The sequence below is a fragment of the Phaethon aethereus genome (genome assembly GCF_964289735.1).
Source record: "Phaethon aethereus genome assembly, chromosome: 21".
In the NCBI taxonomy this organism is placed as follows: domain Eukaryota; kingdom Metazoa; phylum Chordata; class Aves; order Phaethontiformes; family Phaethontidae; genus Phaethon; species Phaethon aethereus.
In genome coordinates, this window is record NC_138597.1 from 1881551 (window position 1) to 1895896 (window position 14346).

Here is a 14346-nt window from a genome sequence, read left to right on the forward strand (position 1 = left end):
GAAAAACCACTGGGTTTAAGCACTTTCGAAGCCCCATAGCGACATCAGGAAGCCAGCTCCTGCAAAACCCCTCTCGACCCAAGAAGGTTTCCCTACCTGCAGGCACCTCTCCCGGTCCCATGGACCCCAATTCACAGGCGTGGGTGGCATCAGTGGTTCCCATCCCGAGCTACCTCCTCTTCTCCACAACTCTCAGCTGTTTTAAGAAGTGTTTGAACCCGCAGGGTTTTTGACCTGGCTTTTTTTTTTTTTTAAAAAAAAAAACAAACCCGTCAACAGATTTTAGGGGAAAAAAGCCTCCAAGGGAAAGTTCTTGAATGAAAACAAGAGGCTGTGTAATAGTACTGAGTCAGAGCACATTAGTCATAAGGGAATGCTCATTTTCACATGCCACAAAAAATTCTCTCTCCAAATATAATCGTAGAAGCTATGTTCTCACCCGGGGAAAAAAAAAAAAAAAAAAAAGGTGTGTGAAAGGACCCAGCCCTGGCTGGCTGACTGCTTCGGCTGGAAGGAGAAAGGGACTCTGCAGAACAGAACAATTAATTGCACTTGGCAATCAGGAGCTCTGGCATTAATTTAGGGGTGGAAGACAGTAACTGCCTCTAACCCACTCCAGACTCTTCCTCATACTTTGCAACTGCTTATTATGCTTGTCAACAGCCCCATTGGCACAGCAGGGTAGCATTTATGGAGACATTTAGACCTTTTAGGCTTATTCTCTTACCCACTTTAAAAAAAAAGTCTACTCTATCAGACAGACACATTTAATAATAAGTCTTAGGCTGCCTTCCTTGAAAAAAATTCCTATCTGTATTGGGAAGGATTATTTTTGCATGATATTTTGTTGTTTGTCTCACGCAGCTGTGCCATCAAGGACTTCAATGGCAGCTTTACCTGCTCCAGTTTGGCTTTTGCTCTACAAAAAGCCCCAAGCCCTTTTCTAGTGATATAAGAGGAAAAATAAAGCACTATTTCCTAGGCAGATGCACGCTATTTTATGAAAGCAATAGCACAGTCAGTGAAAGGTCTGCGGGAGCCACTGTATTCGGGGTAGGGATAAGCACCGTTAAATAATACAACATTTTGAGACCTCCAAAACTTGCACCAGTAAGAGCCGATGCATTTGAAAATCAACTGCTAGGCAAGTTCAACAGTGGAAAAAAAGCAGTTTTGAGTCAAAAAAAGAAAACAAAGCCTCTGGGAAACCGAATGATGAGCAATATCCTGTCTGCGCTGCTGCACGAGCATCGCGCCCAGACGAACAAGCGAGACCTCAGGGACACCTGCACCACACTTTTCTTCTTATCCCTGCAAAACAGGCAATTACAAGTTCTTTGAAGCACAGCTTTCCTTTTTTTTTTTCTGCTTTAGCTGCCTTTCAACAGGAAATTGTTTTTGGTTGTTTTTTTTTCATATAAGACCTAGTTTCACCCATGAAAAGAAAGGTTTCCTAATTCCATCTGCAAGTTTGAAAATTCAAATATATATCTTTCAGTACTACCTCCCTGCTGTATTTTGCCTGTTAAACCTGTATTTTTATAGACTCCAGAGACAAATTCAAAATTATGTGCCTTCATTTTACAGTGCCATATAACCTGCACCAGACTCTAATGAAACAGCACGATTACAACTGAATTTTAATTGATGTTACTGTAATGAAAAGGTTTAGAGTTACCAGAAATCCCTCCCACCCTGATGATGACAAGCTGACCCCCAGCTATTCCAGATTCCTGCTCATTTTTATTCTAAGCTTTCAGAAAAAAAGTAGTAATATAACACTACACAGCAAGATCTATTGCACAAACAGCAGAGCAACCTAAAAATAAGTTCTGCTTAATCTATCTTCCTACAAAATTAGAGCATTGAAAAGGAGAAAGAAAATGTGAGGTTTATTCTGGATTTATTATAAGAATACAAACCTGGGTAGCACGTGTTTTATATACTTGTGATTAGCCTACGGTTCATGAGAACAAGAGGAAACAGCAGAGGTTAACCACACTTCAGGTGTACACAGCAAAACCTGTCATTCGAATTTGCTAATGGAACAACCAGGACAAACCCTCACAATTGGCCTAAAAGCTTCATGAAATATTAACAAATCAAGAATCAGACCAAAAAGTGAAGGCACAAAGACCATCTCCAGATATCCCTGCACAACGTTGCTAAACAAGCAGAGATCAACATCCAACAAAACCCCCCAAATGCATCTGTAACAAATGGGATTTGGAGACTTTCTAATTTCTTTTGACAGTGTTATTACCCTTAAATCAGCTTGAATTGTTTAAAACCTGTCAAAATCTGTCCTGATAAGCACTAGCAGCACAAAAGAAGCTGTTGTATTACTTATTTAGATACCGCTTGAGCTCTGCTGTTGGCCAACAATCCCCCAATTTAATCACACTGGGCATTAAATATATTTACCCTTAGGTTAAAAAGATGATTTGGATGGGCCAGGCACCTATACACGGGGCACCGTGCTCTTCGGGCTTTCCTGATAAAAACTCAAGCTTCCACATGCATGCCTCCATCTCGGAAATCTCAGTAATTGCTCAACGACATTACATCCCTCCAACCAAGCTGAAAATTAATAAGTCTGAATATCAACCTTACGCTAGGGTTCTCCACATGCAGAAAAGATCATTCCAATAACTTAGACCCAAATTTGGCCTGTTTTTTGGCCAAATTTTGGCCCAAATTTGGCTGGACTGTATCTAGGTTTGCTCTTAGGATTCATCCCCTCTACTACATCACCCTAAATTTTGAAGGGCTGCAAATAAGTACTATTTTGGGCTCACACACTCCCTCTACCGGCTCCCTGCAAGCCGTTAATTAAAATTATTCTCCCCTGATCTTTTTCTAGCACAACAAATAACCATGATTCATGTCAAAACGAAGGCAAAACTGCATGCTAGCCAGAAAAGAACGATCCCTAGACAAGCAAATAAAAGGCTTTGAGACTTGAAAATAGAGCATTTTAGAAGAAAATGTGCAGATGCTTCTCCTGTTGTAACACACGCTGCCCAGGGATAAACAGTTTGCACAGCGTCTCTCTGGATAAAACCACCCCATTTTCAGCAATTTTCGGTACCTATCCAAACCTGCTTGCAGTGATTCATCAGCGAGAACTGCTACTCCAGAACACCAAGCAAACACACAACAGCAGATCCTGGAAATAATTGTCACCTCCCTCCTTCGTTAAGATAGGGCAGCAGGTCTGGAGCCCACAGGAAGCACTTGGAAAGCTGCAGTTTAATTAATTATTTTGAGGACAGCCTGTAAAAATGACACAGCACTCCTTCCTTTCCATTGACAGCTCTCAAACCTACCAAAGCCACTAAAATTGGTTAATCTGTATAAAGGTTTCAGGCAAACGAAGGTAAATTTACAGCTGAACAACAAGGAAAACACATGCTACTGATCTAAAAACCAGTCCAGCTTTGACTGTATGAAAAATAAGTCTGAAAACACAACTCAGAAATATTGTTCCTTTATTTACGTTTCCATATAGCCCAATGCCCATTTCTATGTCCAAACACCCAGAAAATATGCTCAGGCAAAATAATTACATGTAAAGCATGGAAATGTCTTAGAGAAGGGTTTGCTAACAAAACTAGGAGGTACTCAAACATATTGGGTGGCTTAATTCCTGATTTTTTTGACAGATTGCATTAGATGCTTATTCAGTGCAGTTGGGATTTTTTTTTTTTTTAATAAAAGCTTTTCTTTCCACAGTATAACCCAATGAATCCAAACAGCTGCTCCCAGCACTATTCCCACTAAACTGCTGCCCACACAGAGGAAACCGCAGTCCCCGAGGTGCCCACGTGTCAAGCAAACACTGCCACAGGAAAGCAGCCTGCGGCAAGTGTCAGAGTCCGACCCGGCGCACGACTTCCTTGGCCGGGAAAGCCCTGGATTGCATCCACCTCCTCCAGCAAAACAGGCAGCTCAGGAAGCAGCAAAATGTCATTTCCTACCGACGCATCGCTTGCGGGTGAGCCTCTGCCGCCTGCAGCAATCGGACTGGGAGGGTCAGGCCTCCCCTGGAGCTCCTCTGGTCTCCAGGATTTGGAGCTTTCTTGCCTTTGGCGGGGTCTTTCCTCTCCCTTTCCCATCCTGTGAAACTTGGGGGAACTCAGGATCTTGGAGACCTTTATCTTTCCATTGAATCAGGCAGAAAGGGGCAACGGGATCAGGAATCAGTGCGAGAAGGAAAGCAAACTGCGTAAGCTTTGTTTCCAACAAAACAACCCTGGCAAAAACCCATTGAGAGACAGACACACATTGCTCCACAAGACTTCCTTCAGAAATTACCAGCACTTCGAGATACTCAAATAACGGGTGCCAATACCCACGCTGCAATGCTGTCCATGTAAATCAGGCAGTCTCTTGTCGCTTTAAGCAGTAGGACAACCAGTCAAGATTTAGGTTTCCAACACCGCTGCAAAATTTAGCCCTAACGTTTCGCTGCGGGAACGAAGAATGAAGTTTTAGCACTCAGGAAAATTAAGTTAAGCAAATGCTAGGTCAAGGTCAGGGTTTACCAGTGGGGCAACTTGTCATGCAAGCACTTACATTCAAGCCTCTGGTTCCCCACCGTGATGTGGTCTTTGGCTTAGCACACACACGCGAAGGAGGAGGGGTGAGGAAGAATTTCATGTTTGCAATAGTGCAAAGTTATTTTGCAGTCTAGATTCATTAACTGCATGTTCCTCTACTGACTAAGAAATGTAAGTCATGAGCAGTCCTGAGACATTTAATCTTAAAGGTCTTTTCCAACCTAAATGTTTCTATGATCTGAAGCGAAGACGAACTCAAGGGTACTGACTTTCAGGACAAAGAAAGAAGGATGCACTGGAAAAAGCCACGTATTAGTGTAGGCTCTGTACCAAGGTTTAATTTAAATCGATACTCACAGCTTTCAGACAGACCGCTGACTTCACGGCATGTGCTGATGCAATGTTTTTATCTTTGTTAGCAAGCAGGGTACCAAGATATCTAATACCATCTCGACACAGATATTATCAGCATGAGCACTGCAAATGATGCTCTCCCCCAAACTTAACACCTAGCAGATGAGCTGCTTGGCCTTAACATGTATTGTGTGTCTAACACACTAAAAGCATGTTTTTGCAGTGTCCACTCGCCAAATCACATCAAATAAATTTGTATGCCACCTCCAAACTAGTTCATGTAATTCCCAGTGCAAAGCCTTTGATGAAAGCTGCCAACTACGGAGTTAACCATCTAGCAAATATTGCCCAGGAGCAGGGCTGGATCACACCAAAGAGAATTTCAAGGCAACGCTGTTTGCTAAACAGCAATTGCAACAATATAGAAAATATTTTTTCGCTCTCAAGGGGGTGGGGGGGGCGGAAAAAAGGAATTTACATTGAGAGGCATATGCTCGGCCAGAAAACCCTCTGGCCACGTAGCACGTACCTGCTCAACGCAACCTTAAATGCCTTTACACGTTACTGCTTTTGCGCAGCATCAGCGGGTGTCCCAGTGCCTGGGTCGTAAGCGCCACAGCGGTAATTAACCTCTTTTTATAGGTAAAGGAACAAAAGCCGAGGTCACGCAAGCCCTTGACAGCACTAGGATTACAATACAGGAGGTTTCTGGCTCCCTGACCTGCACTGAAGGAATTAGGCCACCGCCTCTCCCGAGTTAAGATGAATATGCAGATAGCACCAAGAGCTCTCTCTTATTTTTGACAGGCGAGCTGGAACCAAAGATACACTAATCAACACATAAAAGGGTGATGGAGAAGAGCGAGATTTATGAAGAACAAGCACAAAGCTTAAGCGCTTGCCTCGACACCCATGAAGAGGGCTCGAGCATATGAATTCAGAACGCGTCTGAATTCATCACTGCGGTTTTTTTAGCAGAAGATGGTAGTTAGGGAGGGCAAACGCCCGTCAATCTCTGCAAGTATGAGACTACGTACCCCCTCGTCGCACCGTGCAACGCGGATGGAGAGAAGAACGGTGCCTAAGGGCCCACGAGCACGAGGCGCATGTCGAAGGGCGTCGCTAGAGCCCAGCAAAGAGGCAAACGTCGGCTTCAAGGCAGGACTGGCTTTTAGGCAGCGTGTCTTCTCCTTGCTCAAAATCCCACGGAGCCACCGTTAGCTCGGTGACTGGCAGTCTAGACAGTGTCTCTTTTATTCACTGTCAATATGGTGTTGGCAGCGAGCACTGGAAGAGCTCTTCTCCCGGCGCTAAAGCTTCTGCTAAACACATTTCTCCCATAAACCAGCATCTTGGTGGGGGAAAATCCCAACCAGCTCCCAGCAAACAGCAATGTCATCTAAAGTAAGCAACAGAGGATTCCTTTAGATCTTTCAGGAGGTAAAGCAAACGGGAAGGGAAGGATAAATACCTTCCTCTTCAGCGATGCGAGTGCGCAAAACAGCCCGCAGGGTGGTGGTGATTGCAACCCTGTTATTATAAAACAGGAAGGACTGCTCTGCGTCCCCTCCGACACCAAGGCTTTAAAGGACAAAGACATAGGGCTAAAGCCACGGGGAAGACCCACGCACTTTGGTGTGAGGGGCTGCAAACAGCACCGGCAACACCACCAAGCAGACCTCACAACCAACTGAGCCACCCACAGGGAAACACAACCCGGCAATTCAATTTAAAATACATTTAATGAAAGCTAGAGTTTGACCCATGCGGCAGGCTGGATGAGGATTTGCTGCTGTTGCCACACATTTTGAGAATTTGGCTTCCTTTTTACTGGATTTTTTTTTTTCCCAGCTCATGAAAAAGGCAACGTAGAATGAGAAGCAAAAGCACTGCAAGTTAGGGATGCGTCCCCACTGAGAAAAGCAAGGGTTATCCTTCTATCCTGTATGCCATATCTCAAGTCTAGTTGTTTAGCAAGGCTTAAAAATACAAATACTTAGAAAGAGGAGACAAAAATTAGAAGTCAAATCCACATTATGTTAATAAGCAAAGCAAAATTCAGGGAAATTGTGCTCATTTTAAATTCATTCCTATCTCTTCATCAAAAACTCAGTTTCCCCAGCATCCCCAGATCTCCCTTCGTTAACATCCCAAACGAGAGCACTCTGCCACCCCACCAGACACCCCTTTCTGACTGAGAAGCACAGGCTGGCATCATCCTGAGCACATGAGCCAGGCAAACCATGTATTGTTACGTATTATGAAACCCCAGGATTTCACAGCATCCAAGACTCAGGTTCAGAGCGGGCTGAAGCGTCCCACGTGTCCCCTCCCAAGCCGCAACACGCATCCCTGCCTGCAGAACGGGTTGCCGCTGCTCCAAAACCTGAACGTCCAGGAGGTTTGCAGGAGACCCCAGCAGCAGTCGCGACGGGGAAAGAAAACAGACGGCCTAAAAACAAATGCAGGAAGAGCATGCATTCAACAGGACAGATTAAAGGTGGCTGCTCGACGGAGGAATTGAACTAAATAATTGCAGAATGGATGCGACAACAATAGCGCAGAAGTAGGTGCTGCTTGGTTTTCTCGTTTAAGGTGTTTTTGGGCAAGCGCCTTTGCATGCTGGCACAAGGATCCAGTGTGCATCCGAACAGATTCGCTGAAAATGTTTGATTTTCATGGAGTTATGTTTTTTGAATAGGCTCAATACCCTGCACACACTCAGCCCCCTCCTCTGAACGCTCACCACAAGGATAACTGCACCTAAGGGGCTCGTGATCCTTTGTTAAAGCACAAATAAATCACTCCTATCATCGCAGGCTCTCTAGCGTCATAAAAAGCCAGCCGTCATGATTAATATGTATCACAGATTCCCCAATGTGAAAATTTTCAGGATGGACAGTTTCTTCCCATAGTCACCCTGATCCAACACCAAGATTTTTACATTTATGAGCTGCTTTTTATCCCGACAACCCTAAATCACTCAGCAAACCAGAGATGATCTTTTGCTCGCTGAAATGTGTCACTTGCAGTCAGTAAAGAGCAATAAATTCTGCAGCTTCACAGGGAGCTTTGCTTAGGCAGAATATATATCACAAAATACGGATTTTGCTAAGGTTATAATGTATTTTTTTGCAGTGATTTGCAGCATTCAGCAACAGTCCCTTGCTTTTACACCTCTAGTACGAGGTAGCCCAGCAGCAGGACACCTCCTAACATTGTCCCTTCACAACCAACTCAAATAAAGCATCTTTTCACCAAAGACAACTTGCCCTGGAGACCTGGGGCATCCTTAAACGCATCTCAAAGTGCTGATGGGGCCGTCACCGTTGATCTGAGGTTTGACCAGACGGGAGTGGAAGGGAATGTTACCGCAGCACATCAATATTAACTTAACGAGAAGCCCCAAATAAATTTAAGTAGCTCTACCAATTTACCTTAAGCTCTCAAAAATCCCACATTATTCTGAAACTTGCACAAGCACAGAACAAAATAAGCCAGACAAGTGTTTCAAAATGAGTCCGAAACATATGAAGAGATACAGCATGTCTGAGTTGCAAATCACTGTTGCCTGAACTGTATTAAGAAGGGGGGAAATGAACATTGTCACAGATCTTTCAGTAGGTTTTTAGCTAGCAAAGATAAATATTTTAAAAAATGACACAGAAATGGGGAAGCAAATACAGTCCACAGCATGGCCTGATGCGAATTAATCAAAGCTCTTAGGAGAACATTTGCAGCTCTTGAAAATAGCAAGATCCTGAAGGCAAGATCCACATTTTCTGCATCTTGCTCAACACAAGCCACAATTTTCGACATGGATGTGTCACCCCGCTCTTCTTTAATCTAAGACACAAGCGAGTTCAAAAGGGTTTTTGACCTGAATTTCTAAACTATGTTGGAAAGCTGCATTAGCCGTTAATGGCAGCTCAGCCCAGATACCTCGACGCATCTCTCGGGGATGTCACCAACCGCAGACAGTCACACTCGGGTCAGAAAACACACTCTGAAAGGAGCTCTTACCTGGAGAAACACCCATCAACGCACATTATCAGCCACCAGAGTCCTCTTTTCGCAGGCTTTTATCTAGATTTGGACTGAATCTGAGCCTAGCTCTGGCTCTAAGACCTTTTATAAGCCCTCGCAGACATCCCCACACGATGCTGCATTTCAAAAGCCAAAGGCTTGAAGCTTATTTGTGTTCAACCTTAAAAAATTTGTTAGGGCAAAGCCTGAATCAATGTTTTACAACAAAGCCTACCATGACTAAATACACAGGGAAAAATAACTTCCCTCAGAGGCACAGCTCTGTTTACACAGAAAGTGGGAAGCCTTTTCCAGCAGCACTCGCTCACATCCTGTGGAAGCGGCTGGAATCGGCGAAGCAGGCTGTGCCGAAACCCAACGCCTCCTTGAAGCCCTGAAAACAGACCTTTACAAATCAGTCGTGTGCTGGGAACGCACAGAGAACAGACCATCCCTGTCCTCCCACTCGAAAGCTACAGCTGGTGTCACTCCTCCTCTTAAACGTCAAGATTATATACATTAAATTTCCTCAGATTAAGGACAAGACAGTCAAACACATCCTCGCCATCCTTGGGAACAAACACCCTGCTCCAGAAGGTGCCTGATGCAGCAGCTAGCAATACCACTGGCTTGAAATCCCCAAGTCAAAGGTAATACACATTCAATAGCAGCAATAAAACATCCCGACCTTTATACCAACCACAGGCAGGACAATAACATTTGTTCTGCAGGCGAGATTTCTTCTAGGGCTTCTCCAACAGCCAAACACAGAGAAAATTTGAGTCCCAGAGACTAAAAGCTGCAGCAAACTTGAAATTTAAAATTACACATACTGCCTTTAAAAGTCCACGAGAGTAAATCAGCACAGGTTTGTAAACCAGTGCAATATTAAAACCATACGGTGCCTTTCAAACCCAAGCGTTTCACTTGCCACCATGGAAAAAATGCTGCTTGGGCGGAGTCACCCATCAGTTAAAATACCAGGTAACACAGCAGGAAAAACATGCACAAACATCTTCGCTATGCAAAAATGACCGCTGGATGCAATTCTGCTCCTGCTAGATACAAAAGCCCTGGTGAACAGGATTGAACCTGATGCAGTAACAACTGTAATTTTGCCCTGTGCAAGAGAGGCAGCATCCCACCTTAGAAATAGCCCGGGATCTTGCTCTCTTCTCTCCCAATTCTGACACCAGAGAACCACCAACCCCAGGCAAACCTGAGGGACGCAACCTATGGGAAAGCCACTGGTATTCAGCCTTTCTCCAGCATGAGCGTAAGGAAAAGGAAGGAGAGATGGTGGTGGGAACATGCGGGGCTACGGAAATGAGGAAGTAACAGCAAGTCTCTTAACTCTTGGATTAACATCCAGCTTGGAGATTTGGCTCTCTAGAAGGGCCAAGCCCAGGCTGCGACCGCTGCGTTGCGATATAAAGCGGTTCGTTAGGACACTGCAGCATCATCACCGATTTGGGGCTTCACGAGGCAGCGGATCGATTCAGCCTTTGGGCTGCTACGTGACGGCAGGAGGTGGCTCCTTTGTTGAAGGGCAGGGTGGGTAAAGACATCATTACACCCAGGTTACAAATTTAGGTCAGCAGCATCTCAAATATAATTTATTTTAATTCATGTCCCCTTTAGTAAGGGGGAAGACTTCCAGCTGATGATCTGCAGCACGAGCCAGTCTCACCAGTGATAATTAAAGACATTTTAATACACACGACATCCCATGATCAGCCGGGTTATCTTACAAACAGAACACAGTCTCCACGTAACGAACTGATTCACTGTACTGCAGACAAGCATTTCAGTTTGCACGACTTCTCTTTTGTTCTTCTTCTGACCGTTAATTAGAGTTTAGGTTATTAAGAGGGAGATATCAAGGCTCTGCCTCCTGCTCTCATGGCTCCTAAGAAATGCCTTGCCTGATTGGAAACCCTAAACAGGCTTAAAAGCGAGACACTTCAACCCAGAGAGGTTTGGGCAGCATCTTGCAGGCAGCATGAGATAATCCTCCCGAGCAAGACCCGCGCATCGAGGCGAGCCCCAGCAGTGTCTACTCAGCCCAGCCCAGTAGTGACAAAAAAATAATAATAAATAAAGCCATTCTCAAAGCACCGACACGAGATTATCAGCAAAGACAATGGGGAATAACACCCTAAACCTTGTTGGGCTGATAAATACCAAACTTGCCACCACTACCGATTTAACACAACGCCTTCAGGATGAGAACAAATCTATATACACACATATACGGTGAGCAGCACACGACGGGTGAAGGCTGATGCGAGCCGAGATGAGGATTCGCATGGAGTCATTTGGAGAATAACTGGAGATTGAGCCTCACCTTTGTTTTCACACATACAAGACGTGAGCCTTTGGGGCAGGCACAGCACCCTCATCACAGTCGGCAGCACCCATGTCCCCCACACTGCCAGCCTGTGCCTTGGCGCTGCCCACCACCAACACTGACTTTTTTGGGATAAACCTGGGATTTTTTTTTTTCCGGGGGAGGGGGGCGGCAGGTTTTGCCCACCCTCGGCGCTGAGGAAGACCCCGGGGGCTGCCACTGCCCTCGGCGGGCAGGGAAGAGGCTCGTCCCCCCTCACGGGGACGAGCAGCCCTCGGGAGGGGAACTACAGCACCCCGGGGGACTCTGCCCTCAATGGGGACACCCCAAAAAGGGGTAAGGGGGGAAAAAAGCGGGGCTCAGTCCCCCAAATAGGGGGGGTCCCCTCCAGGCGAGGCCGGGCCGGGCCGGGCCGCCCGCCGCCGCCCCGCTCCCCAGGGAAGGGGCGCTGCCCACCGCCGCTCCACGTCCTTCCCCACGCCGGGGAGCCGCACCGCGAGGCCGCTCACCTGCCGCCGGCCACCGCCCGCCGCGGCTAGGCCGGGCCCTCAGGGTTGCAGGGGCCGGGGCCACCGCGTCTCCCAGGTGACGACTCGCACCGGCGCCGCCATCTTCCCTCCCCGCCGCCGCCGCCGCCGTCGCCGCCGCTCCGGCCGTGACGGAGAACGTACTGCGCAGGCGTCGGCCGGCCCCGCGTCACATGACCATAGAGGGGGCGGGGCATGCAGGTCACGTGGCACTGGCTCGCCATAATGGAAAGGTCAATTTTCCACCCACTCCTCCATAGCACTGAGGCCTTTTTCTGGCGGGGTGAGGCCGCCATGTTTGGAAGGTCTTGCCAGGGGCACGAGCACAGGCCCGCCGCCATGTTGAAAGAGGTGGGCGGGCGAGGCCGCCATGTTGGGGAGGTCGGCTCTGAGAAGAAGGTGGCAGGGCGGCTCCCTTTCCTCCCGGGCTGCCCCGCAAGCCTCGGCCGGCGTCCTTCTCCTCACCCTTTTGCGGGCTCCCCTCCTCAGCCGTTCCCCGAGGAGGCACGGCTGCGGCCCGGGGACCCTCCCTGTCCACAGGGCTAGGGCCTCCCTCACCGCCCACCACAGGCCCACCATATCCCTGCCTCTTCGCTGAGGCCTGGCCACCTCCTGAGGCAGGGTGGCCAGGCAGGGAGAGGAGCGGGGACCCGTCCCCGTTCCTAAAGGACAGCGGGTGCCCGTTTCGCCATGGAGGTGAGAAAAGGAGGGAGCCCTCGGTGCTGCTGGAGCCTCTCCCTGTCGGGGTACGTACGTCTGGGCACGCCGGGTCTGCGTTTTGGCATGGCGTTGTGCTACCTAGTTGTGGGGTGACATCATTGCTCTGGGGAAGGGGCAGATGAAGACACTGCCATCCTCTCTGTCTTCCACAAACCTGCATCTACCAAAGAAGTTGCTACTCAGCATCCCAGACGTGTGCCCCGCCAAATCGGATGTCCCAGATGCCTTGCGGAGGGCTGAGATTACCTGAAGGGAGATGTGGAATTTCTCCACAAGGACGTAAGTAACCCAGCGTTCACCCAGGTGTGCGTGTACAACCATTAAGATCACATTCCCCACAGATCTGCAATGCTCCCACGTGTTTTGTGGGATGCTCCGTCTCAAACATCTCAAACAAGGGTGCTGTGGCTGGGAATGGGATTTCTTACAGCATGGATGGAGGGAAACGTCCAAGAATAACACCACTGGGATGCTGAATAGGCTACAGATAGAGCCAACAATGCTAGGCACTGGCTGCTTGAAAACATGGTTCCTGTTTCCTTCTGGAAAAAACCCAGAGGATGGGTAGGAACAGCCTGAGGCTGCTGCACCCTTTCCTCCCACCCACACCGCTCCCGTGAGCCCCGCATCTCTCCCAGGGAGGGGAGATGCCGTCTCCCACCCCTCTGGGGTGTCAAAAATGTTGAAATCCCAGGATATAAATCCATCCTCTGAGTGCCGTACACCCCATGAAACCCCATTTTTGATAAACAGCCCCCCAAAACTCGGCTGCGAGTGTGCCTGGTGGCTCCCTGACCCAGATTTTGGGCTTGGCAGAGGAGGGGGAGACCCGAGCAGGAGCTGCAGAGGGGGCCAGGGCAAACCGCAATGTTTGTGTCAGGATTTTTTTTTTTTTTTTAGCTAGAGGTTTGGTTTTTTTGTTGGTGGTTTTTTTTTTAAGAAGCCGCTCGCCATCTGCCGGCAAGCTGCAGCTCTTGGACGGCGTGTTTGGGGGAAAGTTTAAATATTTAAGGGAAGTTTCTGTAACTTAGTGTTGGAACATTTGATTTTTTAGGATGCTGGAAGGGGCATTTAATTTTGCAGCGAGGAAAATTAAATGCAACCCACAGCCCAGGTATCTTTGTATCATTCAAAACCCAGAGTAATACATTGTTGTGATGAATAACCTGTCTACAGATGAGATAAACCTAATAAATTAGTTTTATTTTGGGGAAATCTAGTTTTGTAAAGGTTACAGCTACACTGGTCCCTCCTGCCCCATAAGAGATTGAACAGTAGCTGAGGGCTTAGATGAAAAGGGATCTAAGTAAGGGTGATGGAAGGACACACAGACACCTCGATGCCTGCAGGAGGGACGCTGCAGCGAGCAGTTGGGTTAATGGACAAAATTTACTAAAACTGGGGTGGCAGCTTTGGCCAATAACCCCTAAATTCAGGAAAAACACCCCAAAACCACCAAGCAGTTTGAGCGGGGAACCCTATGTGCTGCTGACGCCTTTTATGCGCTGCTGTGGCTTGGCGCGTGCTGTTGGCTCCGTGGGGTGTGAGTGTGCAAATTGAGTGTGAAAGTACCACACACGCGTGTGTGCCCCCACCGCGTCTCTTTGGCCGGTCCTCCCGTCCGCCAGGGGGCGCGGGCGCGCTGCGTCCCGGCCTCCGCCGCGTGCGCACCCCGCCGCACGTGGCCGCCTGCAAGCGGCCCGCGGCGCATGCGTTCTCCCTCCACGCCGCCCGCCCTTTCCCTGCCGTGCGCAGGCGCGTCGGGCGCAGGCCGGTAGGCGGTGGGGGTGCAGGCGCGCGCATGCGT